This window comes from Amphibalanus amphitrite, unplaced genomic scaffold (assembly GCF_019059575.1).
Source record: "Amphibalanus amphitrite isolate SeventyFive unplaced genomic scaffold, NRLGWU_Aamphi_draft 001590F_arrow, whole genome shotgun sequence".
Taxonomy (NCBI): domain Eukaryota; kingdom Metazoa; phylum Arthropoda; class Thecostraca; order Balanomorpha; family Balanidae; genus Amphibalanus; species Amphibalanus amphitrite.
Window position 1 is genome coordinate 22,661 of NW_024883083.1, and position 26,912 is coordinate 49,572.

The 26,912-nt window shown below is 45.0% G+C and overlaps 1 long non-coding RNA gene across 1 annotated transcript in view; it reads right to left on the minus strand.

Moving 5' to 3' along the window:
- Positions 1 to 1,407: 1,407 nt before the first annotated feature.
- LOC122374033 overlaps positions 1,408 to 26,912 on the minus strand; it is a 53,705-nt gene continuing 28,200 nt past the window's right edge. Inside the window, exon 2 of the long non-coding RNA XR_006255141.1 lies at positions 1,408 to 2,327. This is a non-coding gene — a long non-coding RNA (uncharacterized LOC122374033). The remainder of the gene's footprint in view (positions 2,328 to 26,912) is intronic.

The following is a 26,912-nucleotide window of genomic DNA, read 5'->3' on the forward strand; positions in this document are numbered from 1 at the left end:
CCTAAGACATCTTCCATCAAATATTAGAATTCCGCCATTGTCTTGCTGTAGAACAGGGTTACTTTCAGTCTCTTGGGAACACGATTTGCCGGTCTCAGATCGAAAAACACTTCAAAAGGCGGTAATAGAAAATGAAATTTCCCACCTGATAGCATCTCGGGTTTTTATATATCCTGTCCAGAATTTTCATAAATCAGACGTAAAAATGGCCAATTTCGTCAGATTCCGAATTTTTGCCATTGGGTCTAATGTAAAGCATGGCTACTTTCAGTCTCTTGGGAACACGATTTCCGTACCTCAGATTGAAAAACACTTCAAAAGTCGCAGATAGTAGACGATTTAATCTACAAGATAGCATCTCGCTTTTTTCTGTATCTGGTCATGTATCTTCATAAAACCTTCTCAATTATAGTCAATTTAGCATTAAAGTCTATGGATTTAGAATAATTTTCATATCCGACTAGATTTGGGCTACCATGTCTGTTGACCGGGGGCCGGCTAAACTTCTGATTCTCAGACAATTTATGATCGATCACACTTAGATCACAAGGTCCAAGGATGCAGGGAGACACCGGTTGGTCACGTGACTCGGAAACAAAAATCAGCTGATAGAGTGGCGGAATCACCGTAATAAAACACGAATAATTCCGGACGATAGAGCGGCAGTATAGGAGTTTTCTTTACAACAGGTAATCATTGCAATGTATTATCATTCTATGACCAAGAAACGTTCATAAATCATATATTTATTCGATGATTACTGCCGCAACCGACGCGCATATATTGTAGCCAGCGCATAAAGCTGTGCTTTGCGATATTATATGTAGTGAAACGGCCAATACTAATAATTTGTAACAAAGCTCGAAAAAAGATGGCATTCTATCTTGCTTCAACCTTCTACTTACGCTTTTATAATAACGACAGCGACACCATACGGCCTATCCACGCTATGCAACTCCATGGCGTGTCCGGCCGCACTCTGCCGAGTGTGCCGAGATCAGAGGGGGACCATCCGCGGCAAGTCCAGCTGCACTGCCCGGTACCTGGGAGGGCGACGCCTAGCCCCGCTCTGGCCGCTCGCTTCCGCGCACAACTAAGCTACCTGGCTAGGGCTGTGGGAGGGGAGGGAGAAAACCAACAACAGTCTGATGAGCCAATGGAGTCTGTGAGCCGCGCCAATCAGCGCCCTTCCGCGCGCAGACGGGAGCTAGAGCTTTTCATCTCCTTTCCTGTTTTCGCTGGTCCGCCAGTCACCAGCATCGTTCCGTGCTCTCCATCTTGGCCGATTCGGCCGTGTGCGTCAGCAACAACAGTGAGAGAGAGAGAGAGAGGGGGAGAGGGAGAGAGAGAGGGAGAGGAGAGAGAGAGAGAGAGAGAGAGTCTCGGATCACGCTAGGGGCAGCCACATGGGTATCTATTGTTTATTTATTTTCCAGTGATCGCAAGCGTTTTTGTTTGGAACCGGGTGTGATCAGTATTTGACGCATTTCTGTGATCTGTATGATAAAACTGAAAAATAGTGAAATATATTCACTTTAATTCACATATCGCTTTTGATTCATGGTACGGCTGCTTGATTTTGCCACAACATACAAACACAGCCGATCTCGGCATGTTTCTGTTCCAGAACAGCAGCTGCAGTGGACACCAAAAATGCATTCATGTTCTGACAACTTACTCCAAAGATACAAATATTTCACGACGAACTGCTTACTGCTAAGTTCCAAAGAAAGTATTTTCTCGCTCACAGATGCTCAACAAGAAGCGCACGATTGATTGAAACTAGCACGCTCACGATTTCTAAAATAGCGCTGGCCCAAACCTGCCCCTTACATCCAAATATAATATCTTAATTCCAGCCTCTGTCCTATTTATTATTTATTAGCGCACCGAGAGTGAATGATACCACGGCATAGCCGTCATATTACAGAGCACAAATTGCGAGACGACGTTCGAGACCCGTATCGGCGTATTCTTTACAGATCCGGGTGTCTCGCTTTCACTCTCAATCAACCCTGCCACACCATCAACCGAGCCACATCGGCTCCGACCATCTTGATCCCCGCACTGAAATCTGATGGCCGGCCCGTCATTTCATCCTATCCGTCGGCGCGCACTACACCCGAGCTCACCCTAAAGTGCACTGTGCGGCCTTCTTCGGATGACTCCTCTGAGCATGGCGCTTGCCTTGCACCTGGATGCTTTGAGCCTCTTGTTCGTGCACGGCCGTTAGCATTTCAGGAGTCGGATGGTCTCGGCGGTGGCGGCGCTGGTCACCGTGGAGCCGTCGGAAGACACCGTCAGCTCGAGCGCCCTCGACCAGTGACCTGTAAAGCAGCGAGTCGCGGCATGTCAAGACGACCGTCACGTTTCAGTCACGAAGGCCGTTATAGAAGTCACGGCGGCCGTCATATGCCAGCCGCGGCGACCATCACATAGCAGTCACGGTGACCGTCACAGGTCACGACGGTCGTCAAATACCACTACGAGCCACGGCGACCACGACTCATAGCTCATAACGTTTCCTGACGCACACTCAGCTATAATAACAGTACATAAGCCTGTACACACATTTCTCACTCGAGAAATCGAAACCCGAACCTGAGACCCATCATACGTCACGACACTAAGTTGCAGCGGCACCTGCATTAGCAGACATCCCATCCCGGCAACACAAAAAGTTCTCCCGAGCCACCCACCTAAGGACGCGGTGACGGGTCACAGAATTGCCATCACGTCGCTGATCTAGTGACGAAAAGGGACACAGCTGACCTGTGGACGCGTTGGTTCACACAATTAGGTACTGACCTCGAGAAGATGTGATCAGTGTTGCCGCTATGGTACGATTGTACCAGATCTGGTACATTTCAACACTTTCTGGTACGCTGGTACACTGAGGCCCAAATCTGGTACATTTCACGGTTTCGCGCAAGCATTTCTTTTTTGCGTTAAATTTATATAATTCTGCCACCAAAAATCAATCAGAATCAATATGAAAACGAATATGCTGTAACAGGAAGACCACTTATATAAGCATCTTCCTAAGCATATTCCTATAGTTCGTTTTTTTTCAAAACCGGTTTGAATCCAAATACATTTTTCGACTAAGCACGCGTTTTACCCAGCGAAACGACCAAAAACTGAGCTTGAGAAAATCGAACGTCGCCTTTCCATGCATACCTTTTAGAACTAAACATTGGAACAGTGATGCTGTCGAACTTGCATTGCAATGTAATGTACGAGGGGGTATCGAAAAGTTCTGATCATTACCATGAATTAGATGTGATAGAAATTTTATTTTTTTACATGATATTCATTACTCCTTCGCAAGTCACCACACACGACCGCAAACTTATTGCATCGTTTCTTGAGCTGCCTCAGGCGGTCATTGTAGGACCTTCGCACTGTCCCGTAAATCACTGCTCCACCTCATCAATGACGTCATTTCTGTCCTTAAATCACCGGCCATACTGTGGATTCCTCATCTCCCGTAACAATCAAGAGTCAGTTAATACCCGGTCAGATGAATTTGTTAGATGCAGTAGGATTTAATGTCCACATCATGTTGTTTCTTCAACCGCAGCTCAGGACGAATGGGCGGGGGCGCTGTCGGTGAGGATAAAACATCTTTCTTGGGCTTTTTTGCGGCGATTCTGCTTGAGGCCATCTCGCAACTTCTTCAAAAGTGTGCAGCAGTGCTTGTTTATCATTATCCAACCATCATCAAGACAGCCAGTACTGACTATCCTACGCCATATCCAGAACACTGATAGCATTGACCTTCCATATCGGCTTCTGCATCTTCGCCTTTTAAGAAGGACAGATGTGCCGTGCTTAAACTTCTTGATCATCTTTTAGTCTCTGGATCATACACATAGATCTAGCATTCGTCACAAGTCATCAAATGATCGAAGATGTCTTCAAATTCCTAAAAAAAGAAGGGTTTTCGTTTCGAAAGGCCAAGATGCATTTTTCTCTTCAACAAAGTAGGCAAACGAACTTCTAAGCGGGCTGACTCATTTATCGTCTGTAGTTCTTTGCTGATAATATTTTCAGGCACTGCCAGCATTGAGACCTTTCTGTTGCATGACCATCTGAAAGGTCACACGACGATCTGTAAGGATGAGGTCCTCCACTTCCTTCACAGTCACCACCTTGTCAGTCACTGGTTGTCACTCACTTCTTGACTCCCCTGCAAAGGCCATGCAACCAAGTTGAAAATTATTTTTTTCATTTTCGGTAAGTGCATGAGATGGTCTTTCCTCGCCATAAACTAATTTCGCGTGTTTGATGTATTATATCAGTGTGATACCGTTTCATATGCTATAGTTGAATGACGGTTCGGTCCTCAATGGGCCCAATACTCATCTTTTTTACTTCTAAGTCTCTCCTACATACGATAAAACCACTTCTCAGGATTTTCCTTACGGGAACATTGTTCTTGAGAACCAAATATAATACCAACAAAAAATCATCAAAATAGGTCTATATCTTCTATGTGATGATCAGAACTTTTCGATACCCCCTCGTATAACTCAAGATTCCTTTACTACGTATAACCAGTACCTATTACTATTTACTACCATGGACAGAATTGTTTACTCCGTTCTGACCTCGGTAACAATGAAACTGAAATTTTCATTAATTCGTCGACACATTAAGCCACCGTAGGAATATTAGCTGCCAGCTGCCACCAGTGACGTCATCATAATGTGATAATTTTTGAAGATACAATTTGCATGTATTTGACGAGCATAATTTGAAATTGAATATTTTACCGGTAATAAATTATAATTGGCCAGACGCTGAGGTTGCCAAAACTAACGTGAAAGCTTCGATAATGAACTTGGAATCAAACCGGTGTTGAAAAAAAAAACGAACTATAACTATCTTCCTTAGCAATATATATAGTAGGTATGAGAAGTAACAATTATTGTTAGCCTGATTTACGTAACATCAATGCGGTTAAAGCAAATCATATTATGAAGTGGATACGGACAGCAGATGTCACATATATCCAAATATGAGCACCAAACACAGGAATTGACCGGAATTGATGTAGAATCTTGCTCATCTATGACGTTTTGGTGTATTTTATACAATGGTACATAACTTGGTACATTGGCATACCCCATATGGTACGAAATAGGTCCGTTTTGGTACATTTTCACTCAGAATCTGGTACGTATCGAAAATTCCCAACGGCAACACTGGATGTGATAGTTTCTGGTCAATGTCGATACGCGCGCCGCGTGGCTGACCATCACACTCTGCCACCTCCGGATGACGTTCAACAGCTGGATCGACACGCTGTCTCCAGAACCACCGCCAGAAACAAGCCTGATGGAGGATGATATGATCAAAACTAAAAAACCACAAAGCACACAATGAAGACGACAAAAGCGGCGGCAGGCACATAATGACGATTGACGACCTATAACTAAATCAGCTTATTCAACGTCAAAAAAAGGCTGCAAATGTCTATATTTTACTAGTCAAACGCCCGTGATAGGCTGATGTGCCTAGCTAGATGTAGCTTGACTTTCCGAATGTGGCCTAACCCTCGCCCGTATGGGGGGGGGGGTCGAACGGACCCCTCCTCGGTTTTTCGCGGATAACTCATAACTCGCATAAAAAGACGCCGATTGCGACGAAACTTTCAGTACCCTCCAGTTGATCAATTTTACACATGTCCTTGACATTTTATGAACCTGACCCAAATTAACTTTGACCTGTGACCTATTAAGCCCAGCTGTCGAGAGCCATGGCAGCTAGTTGGGGAAGCTTCAGTCCAGATAGCATATGCAAGTAGTAGCCATTCAGCAAGTCTGGTGGGAGGCACTTTCAGCAACTGTTCAGGCGTTAATTGGATGGAGAGTCTGGGGTGTGTGCGCACCGAAAAGTAGCAACTGCACACTCAGAACATTGGCAAAACCTGGGTAAAGCGAATGAGAGAGGGAGTCAGGAATAAGGCGTGCAGGGGTAGACAGCTGAAACAGGCGAGGAGAGCAGTGGAGACCTGGAGACTTGATGAGGAAACATTGGTCTGGGCAGACACCCAGGTTGAGGTGAGTTGTCAAGACTCCCAGACTCACCCAGACTCAGCACTGACAGCACTGACATCACCATAAATGTTACCAAATGTCGTGAATAGAATAGTAAGACATTTTATAAGATTGGACCCTGGGGGAACCTCCAGGCTTCCCCCATCGGATAGTTGTCTGTCCAACCCTTAGCAGGGTGGATGTTTGGGAGAGGTGGACAAAGCCCGCAGAGGGCATGTATTTCATGATCGCTACACACATTGCAAGACTTTAATGATATAACAACTCAAACTTATCCATGTAACTTGTCAATTACAGGACTTTGTGGGCTTTTGCTTATTAATTCTCAGAGCATCATCTTTTCTGGTGAGTTACTTGCAACACGCATTGCTGCAAGCTCCAAAAGCACAACTCGAAATGGCCAACCACAGCAGGGTCTCAACCTGAAGCAGGAGATTGAGACGCAGAAGAGAAAGAGAGGATCAGGATCATGGAAAGAAGAGAGCAGAGGACCAAAACAAATCTGGGTGAGGGGTTTATATAGACTTGACTTCAGGTAGACTACATACTTCGTAGGAGAGGTACCTACCTAATAATCCCGATGGCAAATCAATATAAAAACTATTTTGATTTGTATCTCAGCTAACCACAGAAAAGAAACTTGACACAAATCCACCCCACCCGGCACAGATAAACTCACAATAAAAATACATTTCAAAATCCGTTTCCTGTTCCGTGGCCTATCAAAAACAAATCCAACAAGAAAATTCATTAAATTTGAAAATGTTTATAGCCTTGAGCGCCTTGAATTGAATCCAAAGCCATGCTGAATAGCTTGAAACTTAAAAGTGTTCTCAATCAGTAAAAGAAACGCCGTTAAACCAATCAAATACAAAAGCTAGCGTTTGCTAGCGATAGCAGTACAGAAAACTGCGCGCAACTGCGGGTGATAATTATGGTCGGCAGTTTTCAATACCACGTTTCGTAAAGTTCCCGCGTATATGTTGTTTAAAAACCTATACCAATAGATACAAAATTCAATTTTGTTTACTATCATGCTTTAAATAGACCCCACATCGGTCTTGTTTTCTATTAATATGCCATTAACTCTCACCGTGTGACCTTGGGCGGCAAGGAAGCCAACGCATACCAGACCAAAATAATGCATCTTTTAATTCTTAAACTGCAATAAATCATACATATTTTGGAAGAAAATTGAATTTTTATTTCAATAAAGAGTCTTTGTGAGCCCAATAATGACTAGTTCGCCATCTAGCTATGTTTTCGTCCAGAACTGTTTTGTATTCAAAATTCGAAGTTTTATAATTAGACGTAAATATTTTAAAGTTCCCGCGTTTCTTACGTTTTGACATTTTAATATGTTATAATGTAAGCGATTTTGTTAATTTTAGTGAAATATTTAGACCCCACATCGATCTAGTTTTTGAGAATCATTACATATAGTGGAACAGGGTGACCATGGACAGCAATGGTGGTTATGTATTGAACATCAACTAAACACAGTTTCCAACCTTTAAAAGGCAACAAAAGGCACAGAATCTGATAGATAATTCAATTTTGATATTTTTTGACCATGTTGTAAGCCCCAATCACTGAAGTTACTCGACAATTCATGGTAGAGCATTGGCAGGTCCGGTAGGCTGAACAGCTCAGAACCATGGTAATTTCGAAATTCAACAAAAGGGAGTTGGCCTTTGATATTACTTTTTGTCCTTCAATTTTTAATTTTGATTGTGAAAAATTAATTTTGTCCATGAACAATCCTTGCAACTTAAGATATATAATTTTTGAAATGGCGGAGATACCCAACAATTTATTTTCGTTAATGCTTCACAGATTCATACATGGCGTGGTCTCTGATCATAAATCAAAAATATATATACAAATAATAAAACTCATTGAAATTTGTTGCTTAGTTCTCTTTTTTAGACTTAAAGGGTCAGCTGAAAATAGTGGTCAAAATACCTTAGTGTTGTAATTTCGAACCGGTTTTACCTAGTACTCTATATACCGTGCAAGGATGCTTCTACCGGGATAACAACAGATATCTCTGTGTATCATTCACTTTACCGCCAGGGACTGGCGACTTGCATTCTGTATAACATAATAAGTCTTTATTCTTATTTCTTTACGCGCTGAAATTAACCACCTGTGTCTGGAACCATGATATGATAAAGTAAAAATATTATGCCAAAGCTAGATAAATTAGATGAGCCCCGAAATACAGGAAAATATCCAAAGAGCTTGTTTTACCCTATTTCATAACAACAAAACTATCTGCAAATACGAGATAGCGTCCTTAGCAACCGCCCATAGCAATGTGTTTGTCTGAACCACGCATCTGGAAAATTAAGTAGATACTGGATAAGTCGACTAGAGTTTGGTCAAAACTACACTGAATTTGATTTCGAAATGACTTTTTGTGAATCAAATGTAAAGTGACTTATTATTTCCTTTCAAATTTTCATACTATTAGAAAACATGCTTGTTTGCTCTATATTTGTAAAGAAACAACTGCAAGGACGAAATATCACGACAAATTCTAGTACCTCGTTGGTAGGAAACTTCGTCCAACCTTATGTTTTAGGGCCTTGTTTCTGGCGATACACTCCCAGCCCCTATCTTGAGTCAGCTTCGATGAGGAGGACGAGCCGATGGACTGACCGTTTTATGATGATATCGGGTTGGCCGAACCATCGTTAACACGTGGTGGTATACGCTGCTTTGCGCGCAACGTCTGCCGCACTTAAAGGCTGCCAAATTATTGCTTCCAAATAAAGTCGCTAGTAACAGGGGAGATCCCAAAAAGTAAACAAAAGTAAAAGCCTAATATCTTGAAAACCAGTGAATATTTTTCGGTGAAATTTGGTAGATATTCGTTTTCGCTCTTTCTGATCCAAGGGACATCACTTTCATGCCAATTCATTAACTTTTTTGAAGGTGGGAGGGTCCCTTTAATTTCCATGTACCCCGTAGTGGCTTGTTTTCCTGTACAAGGACAATATCTCCTGGTCGAAGGTCGCAGTTCTTGTTATGCCATTTCTGTCGTATCAACAACAATGCAAAATTATCCCGGTACCACCTTTTCCAAAAGGACGTAACGATTCGTTGAAGAAATAAAAATCTGTCGGCCAGCCTAGAAGTATCAGCCCACTGTCCCTGTGGTGGCGCGATTTCTGTTCGTCCGAAGGAGGTCATTGGGTGATAGATAGACGCCCGCCGTGGGATCAGCCCCGGGTTTTCTGCCGATCGGTCGTTCGTTTAACCCTATTAGTGGCAGGGGGGGGGGTTGTTTTTATCCACCCCTCAGGTTTTTCGGGAATATCTCCGAAACCGCTGAAGCTACGATGCTGAAATTTTCTGACTTTTCCTAAAACTAAATTGGGCACATTCCCTGAAAATTTCAAGTTCATAACTTTACCAGGGGCGGCTCCAGAGCACTGGGGATTGGGGGGTACTATTCGTGAAGCGAGTTATTTGGGCGTAGATCACGATGCTGCACCAGTTTTACGAACAGTGAATGAAAGGTATCATGTGATAACATATACAGTTATTGTGCATCCTCTTTTGACACGTTTTTGCTATAATAGGCGGATCCAGGCGTCCAAAAAGGGGGGTTATGTTTTACCTCCCAACATAGGTGCCCTGACACCGCCTATGCATGACCAATACAATTGTAGTCGTTCTCTCATAAGAAAATTGTAACATAACAAGACCATTACCACCCTTTTTAGAAACAGTACCAACAAAAACCTTATTTACTATACTTTTTGTGTACCCCCAATCTCAATGATCTGTATCCGCCTATGATTTTTTGAAAATGCATATTTTTAGGATCCATGTGAATTCCTGGTTCATTCTCTATCGATCGGCAAAAGTTGCGTTAAGATTGGTTCAGAAACCTGGACGTGATAAACAGTCTAAAATGTATCTGCAATTTGCCTGTTTTTACCCCCCTCTACCCCCCTATTGACATTTTTTAAATTTTTATTTTTTAGAAATGTAGATCACGTTGAGCGAAATCGAATGCCGTTTGAATTTTGAAAATCGGCCCGTTAGATCTCGAGATATCAAGGGGGGGTCGTAAACAGCCCCCCCCCCCCTGCCACTAATAGGGGGTAGCCAGGAGCCTGCCACTAATAGGGTTAAAGGGACAGTATCATCGAAAAAAATCAATGTATGGAGCTGATTTTCTTACTAGCATTTCTTATTTTTCTGAATCAGAAAAACATAGTTTGGGGACCGAACTCTGTGAAAAATATTTTTTCATGAGCGAGTCATTTTCATGAGCGAACCACCACTACAAGCATGGCCGCCACTTTGGAAGCCTGCGAAATTACTACAGAACTGGCGCAGATAATACATTATTGACGCTACGCTTACGCGGCCGCTCTTCTGATTGAGTTGTCGTTAGGGAAAGGCAGCATTAGGTATCAGGGTATATTGAGTGAAGGGTAGGACGAACTTTGGTAGGAATTTCTAGTATAACTACTAGAAAGCCTTCTATATGTGGTCGGGACTAGCAAAAAGTTAGTTCAATCTAGAATATGGTAGCGCTTATGGTTGGCAGTCGTGACGCGCACGTGACAATCATTTCTTAAATTTCTTAAATAACAGGTTTTAAGGGCCAATTAGTGGGCAGATACATTCAATTAGCTATTAATCTTGGCTCGCTCCGCGTCGCTTTGGCCATAAAAAGATTCGGGAGAAAATTTGGGATGGAATGGTGTTTTTCCGGTGACGATCGGACGTCTAGAAGCTTTGATATTGGCGAAAAACTTGCTGAACTTGCAAAAGTACTTGGTACTTGCTTGGTACTTGCCAAAGTACTCGGTACTTGCCAAAGTACTTGGTACTTGCTTGGTATTTGCATAAGTACTCGGTATTTGCCAAAGTACTTGGTACTTGCTTGGTATTTGCATAAGTACTTGGTACTTGCTTGGTACTTGTAAAAGTACTTGGTACTTGCTTGGTACTTGCGAAAGTACTTGGTACTTGCTTGGTACTTGTACTCGCCCCCCCGTTCCCCCGTCTCTACTCCCACCCCTACCCCCTCGGGATAATTCCGGGTTCGTCGGGTAGGAAAACTTGCCATTCTATCCCCCCCCCCCCAGAGCCATTTGGTATCGATCGGTGTTTGTCCCGTGTCAATCGGTCGTCAATAAGCCGAGAAATGCACGGCGAATTATTTCAATCGGCGCCGATCAGAATCTTCAGGACGGAGGTACCCACACTCATTCCTGGCCGTATCTCACTTTTCCGAGATTTACGTCAAACTACGTATTTAAAACTACATATTCTACAGCCGAATCTTCAAACTAAGGGTACCTCACTCACAATCGCACGTGAATCAGCCGCATTCCTGTGAGGCGCGCAATGTTGAAGAGATATGTGTGCACGCAGATATCTCGCAAGCCCTAAGAGAAAAAGCTCGCTGCAAAAACTGAGCGTTTCAAAAAACCCGAAATCCTACTCAAATGAATAATTAAACAAGATATCTTGGCTCGCTCCGCGTCGCGTTGGCCATAAAATGATTAAGGAGAAAATTTGGGATCGAATGGTGTTTTTCCGGTGACGATCGGACGTCTAGAAGCTTCGATATTGGCGAAAAACTTGCTGAACTTGCAAAAGTACTTGGTACTTGCTTGGTACTTGCCAAAGTACTCGGTACTTGCCAAAGTACTTGGTACTTGCTTGGTATTTGCATAAGTACTCGGTATTTGCCAAAGTACTTGGTACTTGCTTGGTATTTGCATAAGTACTTGGTACTTGTAAAAGTACTTGGTACTTGCTTGGTACTTGCGAAAGTACTTGGTACTTGCTTGGTACTTGCACTCGCCCCCCCCCCCCGTTCCCCTACTCTACTCCCACCCCTACCCCTCGGGATAATTCCGGGTTCGTCGGGTAGGAAAACTTGCCACTCTATCCCCCCCCCCCCCCCCCCAGAGCCATTTGGTATCGATCGGTGTTTGTCCCGTGTCAATCGGTCGTCAATAAGCCGAGATATGCACGGCGAATTATTTCAATCGGCGCCGACCAGAATCTTCAGGACGGAGGTACCCACACTCATTCCTGGCCGTATCTCACTTTTCCGAGATCTACGTCAAACTACGTATTCAAAACTACATATTCTACAGCCGAATCTTCCAACTGGGGGTACCTCACTCACAATCGCACGTGAATTCAGCCGCATTCCATGTCACGCGCAATGCTGAAGAGATATGTGTGCACGCAGATATCTCGCAAGCCCTAAGAGAAAAAGCTCGCTGCAAAAACTGAGCGTTTCAAAAAACCCGAAATCCTACTCAAATGGATAATTAAACAAGATATCTTGGCTCGCTCCGCGTCGCTTTGGCCATAAAAAGATTCGGGAGAAAATTTGGGATCGAATGGTGTTTTTCCGGTGACGATCGGACGTCTAGAAGCTTCGATATTGGCGAAAAACTTGAACTTGCAAAAGTACTTGGTACTTGCTTGGTACTTGCCAAAGTACTCGGTACTTGCCAAAGTACTTGGTACTTGCTTGGTATTTGCATAAGTACTCGGTATTTGCCAAAGTACTTGGTACTTGCTTGGTATTTGCATAAGTACTTGGTACTTGCTTGGTACTTGTAAAAGTACTTGGTACTTGCTTGGTACTTGCGAAAGTGCTTGGTATTCGCAAATGTACTTGGTACTGCACTTTTGTATGTTTCGACTACCTGGTCTGTTTTGTATGTTTTGAACGTTGTATGTTACGACTTCCATGTATGCTTTGATAAGTGTACGCTGCGGTCTTGTATGCGCCAGACTGCGGTTGTACCGCTAGGTGGCAGCAGCCACCGGTCCGGCCGCCCCAACTGCGGTCCAGGTGGCAGCAGCTGCCGGCAGACTCGGCAGTTTTTCCCGTCGTCGGGCGGTCGGCGGCGAATCTCCGCAACGGAGGGACCGCCACCGAGTTTGTCACGTGAATCAGCCGCATTCCTGTGAGGCGCGCAATGCTGAAGAGATATGTGTGCACGCAGCTATCTCGCAAGCCCTAAGAGAAAAAGCTCGCTGCAAAAACTCAGCGTTTCAAAAAAGCCGCAATCCTACTCAAATGAATAACTAAACAAGATATCTTGGCTCGCTCCGCGTCGCTTTGGCCATAAAAAAGATTCGGCAGAAAATTTGGGATCGATTGGTGTTTTTCCGGTGACGATTGGACGTCTAGAAGCTTCGATATTGGCGAAAAACTTGCTGAACTTGCAAAAGTACTTGGTACTTGCTTGGTACTTGCCAAAGTACTCGGTACTTGCCAAAGTACTTGGTACTTGCTTGGTATTTTCATAAGTACTCGGTATTTGCCAAAGTACTTGGTACTTGCTTGGTATTTGCATAAGTACTTGGTACTTGCTTGGTACTTGTAAAAGTACTTGGTACTTGCTTGGTACTTGCGAAAGTACTTGGTACTTGTACTCGCCCCCCCGTTCCCCCGACTCTACTCCCACCCCTACCCCCTCGGGATAATTCCGGGTCCGTCGGGTAGGAAAACTTGCCACTCTATCCCCCCCCCCCCCCAGAGCCATTTGGTATCGATCGGTGTTTGTCCCGTGTCAATCGGTCGTCAATAAGCCGAGATATGCACGGCGAATTATTTCAATCGGCGCCAATCAGAATCTTCAGGACGGAGGTACCCACACTCATTTCTGGCCGTATCTCACTTTTCCGAGATTTACGTCAAACTACGTATTTAAAACTACATATTCTACAGCCGAATCTTCAAACCGAGGGTACCTCACTCACAATCGCACGTGAATTCAGCCGCATTCCTGGTCAACGTCTAATGCTGAAGAGATATGTCTGTACGCAGATATCTCGCAAGCCCTAACAGAAAAAGCTCGCTGCAAAAACTGAGCAATTCAAAAAAAACCAAATCCTACTCAAATGGATAATTAAATAATTGATTATGCAAACATTCAAGAATCTACATCATTTAATTCTAGCCAAAATCACGCGGCGTTACCAGGATTCGAACTCACGACCCTCTGATATGTAGCCCGATACGCTACCGACTGCGCTACCGAGGACCGCGAACCGACGATCGGAGAGGCGGATCGCGGGTGCTGGCGTGCAGAGAAATCTTTACCCTGTACGCCGTAGAAGATCGGCTGGGTTTCGTGAAAAATGGTAGAGGAATTGTCTCAAGAAAATTCATCGATCTATCATTTGAGACTAAGAACCACTGATTCCTTCAAAGGTTGACCGAGATATCGCTCGCCGAAAACAGGCCATTTAACATGTAAACCCTATGGGCTGGTAGGAAATGTACGCCGTGGAGCAGCAGTGCTACCAACTAACTTCGGCGGGGGCCGATTAGGTATTGCCCGGAAGATATCACGTGACAATATTCTCGTACTTGAAGCAAATGTGAAGTACTTTTAGCAGATCAGATGACGTCATACATATACGTCATACATTGGAGGGAGATTGTGATTCAGGCTGGAGGAATTCCTTTGTTGAGCCGCTAGAATCCGAAGGAAACAGCGGAAATTGCCTACGACTATTTAATGAATTTAACGGTGATGAATAAGTGCGAAAAACGTTTTGGCTTTATAAAATTTTATGAAATGACCAGGGTAAAAGTTTTATTACTGGCGGTCAATTCAAAACGGCGCAAACATTTAAACAGTGAAGCACGATTCAAAGTGTAGTACACCTTTCGTACTTTGAGCGGCGATAGCGGGATAACGGTGTGGAGCTTCGAGGATCGGTCTTCAGTTCCCGGACCAGAAAGGTGGGGCCTATGCAATGTCAAATTTCATCAAAATGGTGGTACTGTCCCTTTAACCCGCGCCCTGCTGGGGGGGGGGGTGTTTGAACACACCCCCCCACCCTTGTGGTTTTTCGCTAATATCTCAAAAACGGCGGCGCGGAGCGCCACCGTTTTTTGTACACCTTATCATACATCAATTTTACACATGTTGTGAAAATTTCAGACCAAGGTCATTCAAGGTCAGGTCACCAGGTCACTTGAAGTGACCTCACCTCATAAAAAGTTTCAATGTCTGTCATAGCTACACCGAGTGACTGATCGCTTTGAAACTTTCAGTGATTGCTAAGAGCAATAGCATGTACAGTGTGTCTAAAAAGAATGTACCGTCGCCACTACGTGGCGCTGGTGTCGCGAGCCGGTAGTTGGCTGAATCCGCACCAGACCACACATTCCCAAGCGCTAGGTGACAGCTGCGCAGCGGCCGGTAGTAGCGTAAGCCCGAACCTTCGTGACACGACCCCGGGGGGGGGGGGAGGGAGGGGAGCGGGCGGGGCAGCGCGTGTAGGGAGGGGTACTCCAGCAAGCAGGCAGTTGTCGCGGCCAAAGGTCAAGGGGTCACACACCAAGCGAACGGACGCTGATGTGGGTTCGTGGGGATCATGAACTTGTGTGTCTTGCGATGCACGGGTGATACGCCAGGTCTAAGCCAAAGGATTCAGGGGAGAGCTGAAGAAAAACACCTGGTCAACTACGGCGAATAATAGTGCTGAAAAATGGAAAGTATGGGTCAATGCAAGCCTTCATGACTATAAACAACTTTCTGAGGACGCAAAGGCCAGCATTGAATAACGATATCCGGATCGAAATTAGCAATGATTTATAATTAAATGCCGAACTAATAGCGCTGCAAAACCCTCCTAGTAAATTGTCAAGTCGGATTATACCCACTTGAATTAAACTATCCTAAATAAAATTGTTAATTAACTTTCTAACACTGACGTTCTTTATCATACGATAAGTATGGGGTTAACCAAGATTCAGCATCTTCCGCGTTCAAACAATCACCTGTAAGGCTAGAACATTAATGGCCATGTAAAAACATGATCGGGATTTGATTAACCGGATTATAAGTCGTTTTTTTTTTAGTCGGGATTTGATAAGTCGGATTTTTTTACGCCAACCGCATTTTTAAGTCAAGTCAGGTCACTGATCTATGACGTCATAAATGAGCAGTCCTAAAATGAACTGTGTGAAACTATCCTAAACTGCCCTCAACATTTAAGGACTGTGTGCACAGTCCTAAAATGTTCCAACTTCGCAACACCCTCAGTGCAGAGCTTTCATAGGGAGATGAAACTTACAGGATCTTATAGTATGATCGAGAGGTCTCACAGCTTGTATAAATGTATATCTCGGATTTTCTGAAGGGTCGCCTGAGATCAGGTCAGTCTCTCACCATTAAAAGTCAGGGGAATATGGAAATTGCTAGTTTGGTCCGGAAATGATATACAACTATCTCAAATTCTCAAGCGCACGGAATCGTGATTTCATGCGCTCCTTGCAAGGTCTGATGCTTCAATTTTGCTTTGTTGATCTTGCGTGACGTCATTGATCACGTAACTAAGGCTATCAGTTTTTCGTCAATAACTCCCGATCAACTAAAGCTACCGAGTCGATAAAGCCACTAATGGACATGAAAAGACCTGCCGAATCGATTGATATGCAATATGACCTCCTTTGACCAGCTTCGTGACCTGACGGGCTGTGACCTGACCTTGACCCGAGGTTAACACCTTAACTCTCGCCCGTATTGGTGTTTTTCCAGCCGCAAACGTATAAGGGGGGGGGGTCCTTTGGACCCCCCTTGCCGTTTCGCCCCTGATCGAGCTAGAGCTTCGCGGAAAAACGAGCGTGTTGGCCGTGACGAGAGGAAGTCGATGATACCCAATTTTAAGGTCCTAGGTCATCGGTTGACTTTCCAGGTCAGGTCAATGACCCAAAAGTCGGGAAAATCGGGACCTGTTAGAAAGTCGTAAAGCGTGGCTGCTATGGGGTTTTCGGGGTACTGATCACGAATATCATGTTAGTTTTGATCCCCAGATGATGTCTTCATGCATTTAGGCCAGGTCGGGTCAGGTCAGGTCTGGTCAACCAGTAAGGGTATTCGTAGTAGGTGGCAACCGCCTCTGACAGCTTCGCAACATGTTACGAGGGCACCAAAACTACTTCGTAAATGTTCATATGGCTGCTAAATTCGAATACAGCCCCTAAAACTGGCCTAGAAACATGTAAAACTCGAAAAAGTGAACCGAGGTCATCAAAGGTCAATGACCTGACCTGACTTTCCGGTGACCTTGACACCCACCCTAATGCATGGAAGCAACATCATATCCCATGTTTGAACGCTTAAAGCCACGAAAAGACTGCAAACGCGCCGCTAATGCGAGCCGACATACGCCGAATCGCGATTCCGGCCAAACATGGTCTCGAAAAGTAGGTCGCAGGTCAAAGGTCATTAAGGTCAGGGTCATGACAATTTCAGGGTGGGTGTAAAATTGATTAACGCGAGGGTACTGAAAGTTTCGTCGCGATCGGCCGTTTTTTACGCGAGTTATTCGCAAAAAAACGAGGGAGGGGGTCCGTTCGACCCCCCCCCCTCTATACGGGCGAGGGTTAAGTTGAACTCACCCAAGATTACTTTCTCACCCGAAGAAAAAGTATACCATTCGACACGCCTGAGCTAGACAAACACGATGCTGCTAAAATCGCGGATCTGCGATCATTTTTAGCGAAGTTATTTACCAAAAACCGAACCTGTGCCTTGGGCCACTTGACCTGACCTCCGAAGTCATCGGCTGACCCTGGTCCTTAAATCGGAGACCAATCGCTGCATTTCGTAACGACGCACACGATCGTTTCTTTCGTGAGGCTCTAGCTCAATTAGGGGCGAATCGGCGAAGGGGGTTGTTTCCTCACTTCCAACCCCCAACGTCCCCTCGGTATTCAGAAAACCTGAAGGTCCGGTGAGGGTTAAAACGTTTCTCCTGAACGAGCAAGAAATGTAAAAGTCAAAGCTCTATAGACGTCCTGTAAAAGTGGCCATAATAATAAATTCGTTAGAAATAAGATGCTTTTTAAACGACTTCCTCATATAAAATCGGGTGCTGGGACCAATCTTATAAACGCTTTAGAATGGACAGGGCGTCATTGGCTAAAGTTTGGGTGCAGAAAACGGCTATTACCTAAATGCAAAATGGTTTTCATGCATTTCAGTCAATTGTATATTGTCGGTCCCAGTGGCCGAGCTAAAAAAAAAAAAATCGGTAGAGTTTTGCATCTTTTACGCCCTAAGAAAATACACCATCTATCGAAGTGGGCGGGCTTATTTGAATGGGAGGGCGCATTATGCACGAATCGTGTGCTTTCGTTTATTTTGGACTGTATTTTACCACATCCACTGCTGGTATCACTATTAATATTATCTAATGCCGTGAATACGACAGCATTCCATTTATAAGATTGGGCCAATGGAGTCGCGCCCCGCGAGCTCGGTTTTCCGCTCGGCCGCTACAGGCCAGGAAGTCGGGCTTCGCCTGAGGGCAGGACAAAGGTCAGCGAGGGAGCGCGGGGTCAGCCAGGTATCGCCCAGTGCCGAGCGGATGCCGCTCCCTCCCCTCTCTTCCCCTCCTCTCCTCTCCCCACCTCGGTATAGATGGGGAGGGACCGAACTGCCAATGACATGCGAGCGGTCAAGGCCGCTCGCGCGGCAGCGACCCTGGCGGCCGGGTACCGCAACTGGGATTCAGCCAAGTTACCGATTCGCCTCCTGTGGGAGAGCCAAACCAGGGGACATACTTTTTAGATATACTGTACAAAATGTATATCTCAGAATTTTGATATCGATGACCTAAGGTCAGGTCAATTTTGCGACCTCCCCATTATAAGTCAATGGGAGAAAATTGAAATGCGCCCCTTTTGGACGAAAGACATTACAAACACTCCCAAACACTGAATTACAAGTGGTTTAGACACACTGAACATGAAAATGGTGTCCGTGACCCCTGTTTATGCCCTGAGGTCATGTTAGGTCACGAATGGTATCTAACAGTTTTTCGCAAATAACTTTTGATAGAGGCATGCTAGAGCGATGAAAACGCCTTAGATGTGTTCAGCTCGACGATACGGATCGACTGATATGCAACATGACCCTTTCCGGTCAGGTCATGACCTTGACCTGAGGTCAAATTTTCAAGTTGACCTTTCAAGGTCAAGTTATAGTTCATTCGATGCGTCTTGACGAGAGGAACACGATGCCGGTAAAAGTAAGCTCGTACAAGGCTTGGGTCAAAAGTTATTGCAGAAAAACTGTTTCCAAAAAAAATCGGCTATTTTTTTCAGTTTTTGCCCCCTGCAGTCAAAACCGTTGACGTTAGGTCAAATCTGAGAATATTACTCAGAAAGGGCGTTAATATGGCTATCGAATGCGCTTTTCCGCGGCGCTGTAGCTCTATTGGTTCCCGAGTTATGCGTTGGCTTCTTGGAAATTGTCGACATTCGACCTGGAAATCGGCGAAATTTTGCCTTCAATGACCTCTGGTGACCTGACCTTTGACCTGACCAAAAAAATGACTGAAGTGATTTCGTCATTATTTTTGACGCTCTTTCGAACGCCGCCTTCCGCGTATCGCTACGTGGCCCAGGAGCCGAGTTAGAAGGGGGGGTGTTCAAACACCCCCCCCCCCAGCAGGGCGTGGAAATCCAGGACCCCCAGCAGGGCGCGGGTTAAAGGGACCCTCCCACCTTAACATTAGATTTGAGTTAAAATAGCCAAAATGGGGTCCCTGGCTCACAATTACCGGTTTCTGCACTCACAACATCGAGAAATGCCTTAAATCGGAAATATTGAATTTCAAAATTGCAGCATTTTGATTCAGAGGGGCTAATGCATAGGAATACCCCTCTGAATTTGTGACGTCAGCGCAGATATCTAACGATTTTTAAATGTTTGACTAAAACGTTTTGTAGCACGCGGTGGTATATGCTGCTTTGTGCGCAACAAGTGCCGCACTTTCAGCTGCCAAACTATTGCTTCCAAATAAAGTCGCTAGGAACAGCGGTGATCCCAAAAAGTAAACAAAAGTAAAAGTCTAATATCTTGAAAGCCGGTGAATATTTTTCGGTGAAATATGGTAGATATTCGTTTTCGCTCTTTCTGAACCGAGCGACATCACTTTCATGCCAATTCATAAACTTTTTTGAAGGTGAGAGGGTCCCTTTAATAGGTTGGCAACTTCGAAAAGAACTGTTTGTAGTTCGCCAAAAGTGAGAATGTTTTCTGCTATGACGATGTTCAAAGTGCGTTTCACTAGACGTATTAGCGCCTCGCTACAACCATTTTGCCCCGGAGCGTCTGACGATTTTGTGAAATTCCATCGTAAACCTTGCGCGGAGCCTATGCTCGACAATTCATCCAGTTCGACGGATCATATCTCGAGTTCCTTTTTAGCGGCTGCTAACTGTGACCCCGCATCGGAATAAATTGTGGCCGGGTAGGTAGCCTGGCAGTGTAACGAAGCGGCGAAAAGTTTGCAAAAAATCTTCGGTAATATATCCCTCGGCGAGGTCTATGTACGTGGTTCTGGTCGATAAACAGGTGAACAATACGCCGTAGGCTTTGTCTTTCGTTCTGCGTTTCACGGTGTCTTTGATGAAGAACGGTCCGAATAGATCCAATGCTGTGTTATAAAATGCCGGGGAGGGCTGAATTCTTTCGGGTATGACTGGACCCATTATTTGGCTGTGGGTCTGTTTGAGCAATTTTCTGCATGTCACGCATTGTCGTTTGATCCGTTTTATCACCCTTCTGGTACCAGGCACCCAGAATTTGGTCTGTAGACGAGCTAGAGTGGACTCGACGCCTCCATGATCCCTATTATGTAACTTTTGAACGATTAAGTCGGTTAGGGGGTGCTTGACTGGCAAAAGTATGAAACTGTGCAGTGTGCCGATTCCAATTGTCCCTCAACCACTTCGAAATGCGATTGCCGACTACCAGGATACCTTCGCTATCAATGTTGGGACCTAAGCGCTATTGCATAAAACTTACGGCACCAGATATTTTACGAATTGTCTTAGAATCGTACATATTCTACGCCATTCTGTTTCACAAAGGTCTTAAAAATAGTACGGAGAGCAAGGAATTTACTCCAGCACGTGACGTAACTTTTGGGGGTTTCTGTTGCATAAAAGCTACGATTTACGAAAAAGTAGTTCGCCGAAGCGCGCAGAAAATGTCGCAGATGCGCCAAATGTGTAAAAATCGTAAAATATTCTACGGAGGGGGTGGGCTTCTTAGATTTTAGCCGAAAGTCGGCTATTGCAGCTGTTTGACGCCGAATTCCAACTTTTTGAGTCCTTATACGGCTATGAATGCATATGAAGGTAACTCCTTTACACACTGATGCTTTCTTATCCTCGAAAAATTTATAGAAAGACTGCAACCGCACCTCTCATTTCTCAACCAATGCAATAGCATGACATAAGCATGGTCGTACCTGACAATCGTACTAAACGGTGGTGACTGATGCTAAAGCACGCTCGTAGCTCGTTTGAGGAACTGCAGACGCATTAGTCATCAAACATATCAGCCGTGTCGATGTTTATTTGTGGTTCCCACATTCCGTTCACGATTTTAGTGAACATACAAACACACTCGCCTCAGATTCTAGTACGTATGTACAATACGTATTCAGAGAACGTCTATGCACCAATACGGCCGCGATTCAAGTTGAGCTAGAGACCCACGTAAACTTGACATGTCACTGTAATCGTAACACGCAGAGCGCTTCTTTAACCCTCGCCCGCACATGGGGGGGGGGGTTGCCACCCCCCCCAGGTAGTCTTTCTGCTCTGCACTCAACATTTTTAGAGCTAGAAGGCTGATTTTTCGTATAGCTGCTCCTCTATTCTTTCTTGATGTCCACTAAAAATTTCAAGTTTCTGTGGTTTTTGGTTTCGGAGATATGACCTTGTTTTTCAGGTCATGTCATGACCCAAATGGCCAATTCTCAACATCTTGCGTTGGCTATGGGCCTTGTGAGCTTTTAACACCTTTTTAAAAGGTGTTAAAAGGGGGTTTCTGTTGCATAAAAGCTACGATTTACGAAAAAGTAAATCGTAGTTTTTTTTAAGTAAAAATAAAAAAAACTGGGTATCAACACACCAGATATCGGCCTTTTATGCCAATCCTACCTCCCACCTATCATGAAACATGTTGTTCGACGATGTACAGAGGTCAAGGTCAGGGTCAAGGTCAACCTAGGTCATCTAAGATAATTGCGTTTTAGGCAAGCTGAATTTACTTTTTTGAATTTTTTTGACTACATTTTTGGTAAAAGCTTTTCAGATCATGATTTCATGTAATATGGACACATAAACAATCGGTGCACACATCAGCATACACACAGACACACAGAGACATACAAACACATATTATTGACCTTGACCTAACTTGACCTGAGATGACCTCAGCAGCAAAAACCTGGTCGGGTAGTGTGACAAAGAGGTTCTAGCTGGCTTGGCACCAGAAAACGGCATCGTCATCCATGGGTGAAACTTTGACATCACCATTGGGGTCCCAAACGTCCAAGGGGGCCTCCATTTAGTGGGGGCCTCCAAGCAATTAGGGGCCTCCAATTGCGGAAGCGGTAATTTACGAGCCACGCCAGGGCCTCCTCTAAGAAATTTTCATTGGGGGACCAGAGGCTCAGAAGCCAAACATGGGGTACCCCCAAATCCAGTTTTCTCATCGGATTTAGGCCACTTATTTTTCGTCACAGCTCTGATGCCATGATTTTTTTTTTTTAATATCGATAAAGAAATGGTAGGTCACCTGACCCTACTGGTGGATCCAGGCCAGCAGGGTGACATTGTATGTAAATATCCCCCGCGGCATCCGAAATCGACTAAAATTTCTGGCTTTTTCACTTTTGACAATAAAACACAATGCCTTTATAATAGAAAAAAAATTAACGGCACAGCATTGCGCAAGGAATCTAGCCGTAAGCCGACCCCAGAAAGTGTGAGGGTTAACCTTCGCCGGCACCTGGGGGGAGGGTCGCCACCCCCAAGTTAGTTTTTCTGCTCTACACTTAACATTTTTAAAGCTAGAAACCTGATTTTCTTTGTATAGCTGCTTTTCTATCTTTTCTCAGCGTCCATTGAAAATTTCAAGCTTCTGCGGCATTTGGGTTTGGAGATATGACCTTGTTCTTCAGGTCATGTCATGTCCTAAATGACGAATACCCAATATCTTGCGATGGCTATGGGCCTTGTGAGCTTTTGACACGCTGATTTCGGCTTTTTTTTTGCCAGTCTTACCTCCCACCTATCATTGAACATGTTGTTCTGCGATGTACAGATGTCAGAGTCAGGGTCAAGGTCAACCTAGGTCATCTAAAATTATTGCGCTTTAGGCAAGCTGAATTTACTTTTCGTGAAGTTTCTTTGACTGTATGTTTAGTAAAAGCTTCTCACTTCATGATCAAGTGTAATAGGGACACACAAACCGATCTGTGCACACATCAGTACATACACAGACATACAAACACATATCATTGACCTTGACCTAACTTGACGTGAAATGACCACAGCCAGCAAATTAGTCGGATAGTGTGACAAAGAGCTGTTCTAGCTCGCTTGGCACTAATACGGCAGCGTCATCGGTATATGATGGGTTGGCCCGCTGCTTGTGTAGGTATCTTATTCGACATCACCACAATTTTTTCTTACAAGATTTTAAGCCTTGCGGTCAAGAGCAACAGATTCTTTGGGAAGTGACGAATCCAATGATACCAATTTTACCTCATCAGGTCAGTCATTGACCTTCCAGGTCAGGTCAAACTAAAGAATGTTGCTGTTTGGGGTCACCGTTGCCCGTTGGAATATCACGTGCGCTGCTCATCATGTACCGATGACGCTGCCGTATTGTGGTGCCAAGCCAGCTAGAACCTCTTTGTCACACTATCCGACTAGGTTTTTGCTGGCTGTGGTCATTTCAGGTCAAGTTAGCTCAAGGTCAATGACATGTGTTTGTATGTCTGTGTGTGTCTGTGTGTACGAGTATACTGATGTGTGCACCGACTGTGAATGTGTCCATATTACATGAGATCATGAACTGAGAAGCTTTTGCCAAAAATACAGTCAAAGAAACTTCACGAAAGTAAATTCAGCTTGCCTAAAACGCAATATTTTTAGACGACCTAGGTTGACCTTGACCCTGACCCTGGCATCTCTACATCATTGAACAACATGTTCCATGATAGGTGGGAGGTAAGACTGACAAAAAAGGCCGAAATCAAGGTGTCAAAAGCTCACAAGACCCAACGCCAACGCAAGATATTGGGTATTTGTCATTTGGGTTATGACATTACCTGAAGAATAAGGTCATATCTCCGAAACCAAAAACTACAGAAACTTGAAATTTTCAGTGGACGCTAAAAAAGGATAGAGCAGCAGCTATACGAAATATCCGACTTCTAGCAATCAAAATGTTTAGTGCAGAGCAGAAAAAACTACCTAGGTCGGGGTGGGGGGTGTGGCAACCACTGCCCCCCCCCCCCCCATGTGCGGACGAGGATTACCTAAGTAATTTGAATATCAGGAAAATAATTTATTAAATCAGGTATTCCAACAGAGTCCCGCTTTTTTATAGGTGACCTCCGATTTGTGTTGCATCTAAGTTACCCAGGGGGCCTCTTATTTGTAATTGTAGGTACAGTACAGAGAGCCTCCTACTTCGACTACTTGCACAGAGAGCCTCCTAGCGTACATACGGCTAAGCTTCTACAGGTCGAGCGCCGGTCTCTTGTACGTACAGAGAGCCTCCTACTGTTACAGAGGGCCTCCTGTTTGTCTAGGGGGCCTCCTATTGGTTAACGGCGCCTCCTATTTGTCCAAGCGGCGTCCTATTCGTCTATGGGACCTCCTATTTGTCCAGGAGGCCTCCTGTTTCTCCAGAAGGTCCCCTATTTATCCAGGGGGCTTCTATTTTCCAGGGGGCCTCCTCTTTATCTAGGGGGCCTCCTACGTGTTCAGGGGCCTCCTATTTGTCCAGGGGCCTCCTATTTATCCAGGGGTCTTTTATTCGACTAGGAGTCTCATATTTGTGCAGGGGCCTCCTATTTGTCCAAGGGTCTCCTACTTGTCCCGGGGCCTCCTTTTTTGAAGGGACTCCTTTTTGTTAAGGGAGCCTTCTATTTGTCCAGGGGGCCTCCTATTCGTACAGAGAGCCTCTAGCTCCTACTTGTCCATGGAGCCTCCTATTTGTTCAAGAGGTCCCCTATTTGTCCAGGGGGCCTCCTATTTGTCCAAGGGACCTGTTATTTTTCTAGGGGGCCTCTTTGCCCAAGAGGCCTCCTATTTGTCCAGCGTGCCTCCTACATGTTCAGGGGGCCTCCTATTTGTCCAAGGGGCCTCCTATTGGTTAAAGTAGCCTCTTATTTTCCAAGCGGCCTCCTATTTATCCAGAGGGCTCCTATTTTTAGGGGGCTTCCTCTTTATCCAGGGGGCCTCCTTGTTCAGGGGGCCTCTTAATTGTCCAGGGGCCTCCTTTTGTGAAAGGGGCCTCCTATTTGTCCAGGGGGCCTCCTTTTGTGAAAGGGGCCTCCTTTTTGTCTAGGTCTAGGACCTTCTATTTGTCCAGGGGGCCTCCTATTTTTGCAAGGGCCTCCTATTTGTACAGAGGGCCTCCTACTTGTCCATGGGGCCTCCTATTTGTCCAGGGGCCTCCTTTTGTGAAAGGGGCCTCCTGTTTGTCTAGGTCTAGGACCTCCTATTTGTCCAGGGGGCCTCCTATTTTTGCAGGGGGCCTCCTATTTGTACAGAGGGCCTCCTACTTGTCCATGGGGCTTACTATTTGTCTAGGGGCCTCTTATTTGTCTAGGGCCTCCTATTTGTCCAGGAGGCCTCCTACTTGTCCAGAGAGCCTCCTATTTCTCCAGGGGACTTCCTGTTTTCCGGGGGCCTCCTACTTGTTCAGGGGGCCTCCTACTTGTTCAGGGGGCCTCCTACTTGTTCAGGGGGCCTCCTATTTGTCCAACAGGGCCTCCGATTTGTCCAAGGGGCCTCCTATTTAAACAGAGAACCTTTTATATGAATATCGGACCTCCGTTTGCAAAGAAGCTGATGCGTCTCGGGGGCCTCCACTATTGGGGTCCCAAAATGACAATTGGGGTCCCAAATGTTCGCATTGGGGTCCCACATGGGACCTCGAAAGTATACAAAGTTACACCCATGTCGTCATCGGTATATGACAAGCAGCGCGCTTGATATCCAACGGTGACCTAAAACAGCAACATTTTTTAGTTTGACCTGACCTGGAAGGTCAATGACTGACCTGAGAAGGTAAAACTGGGTATCATTGGATTTGTCTCTTCCCAAAGAATCTTTTTGGTCTTTACCGCTAAGCTCTATCTCCAACAGGAACGAAATGGCGCGGGGGGTGGCAACCACCCCCCCCCCCATGTGCGTTCTAGGATGGGAAAATGGCATGTGCGGGCGAGGGTTAAAAAAGGGAACAAATGATGCTGAGCTTGCACAGCCTCACTTTTCCCGAGTGCGCCAACACCGGGATAAGACGCTGCTGATAGGACGATTTCAACGAAGGTAGTGATTCTTGGCGTAGCATCCGCCATCTATCGGCGATTTATCAGAGCCCTCTGTCGGCTGAACCCAGCGGGATTCTTCAACCTTCATGTAGAACAGCCGAATACCGTGATCAGAAGACTCCTCCACGAAGTCGGATAGAAATTCCTGAAACAGAAATAAAGATGTCGGTAAGTACCAGAAAGACAAGAACGAATGGATTGAGAGGAGATCATTTTCGAAGACAAAGTGGCCGACAGAGCATGAAATAGGAGAGAGGACTAAGGGATTCAAGAAAGAGGCGATACGACAGGGGCGGAAAAAGTAAATCGAGCGAATAATGAACTTTTTATGACACCATGCATCTCCTCGCTCTCAGACTTCTTTGTATGCAAGTATAGAGGTCTGTGCCCTGCTATACTGGTGCAAAGTTGACTTTTTAAAGCGAATTTTAGCCAGTGCCATTTAAT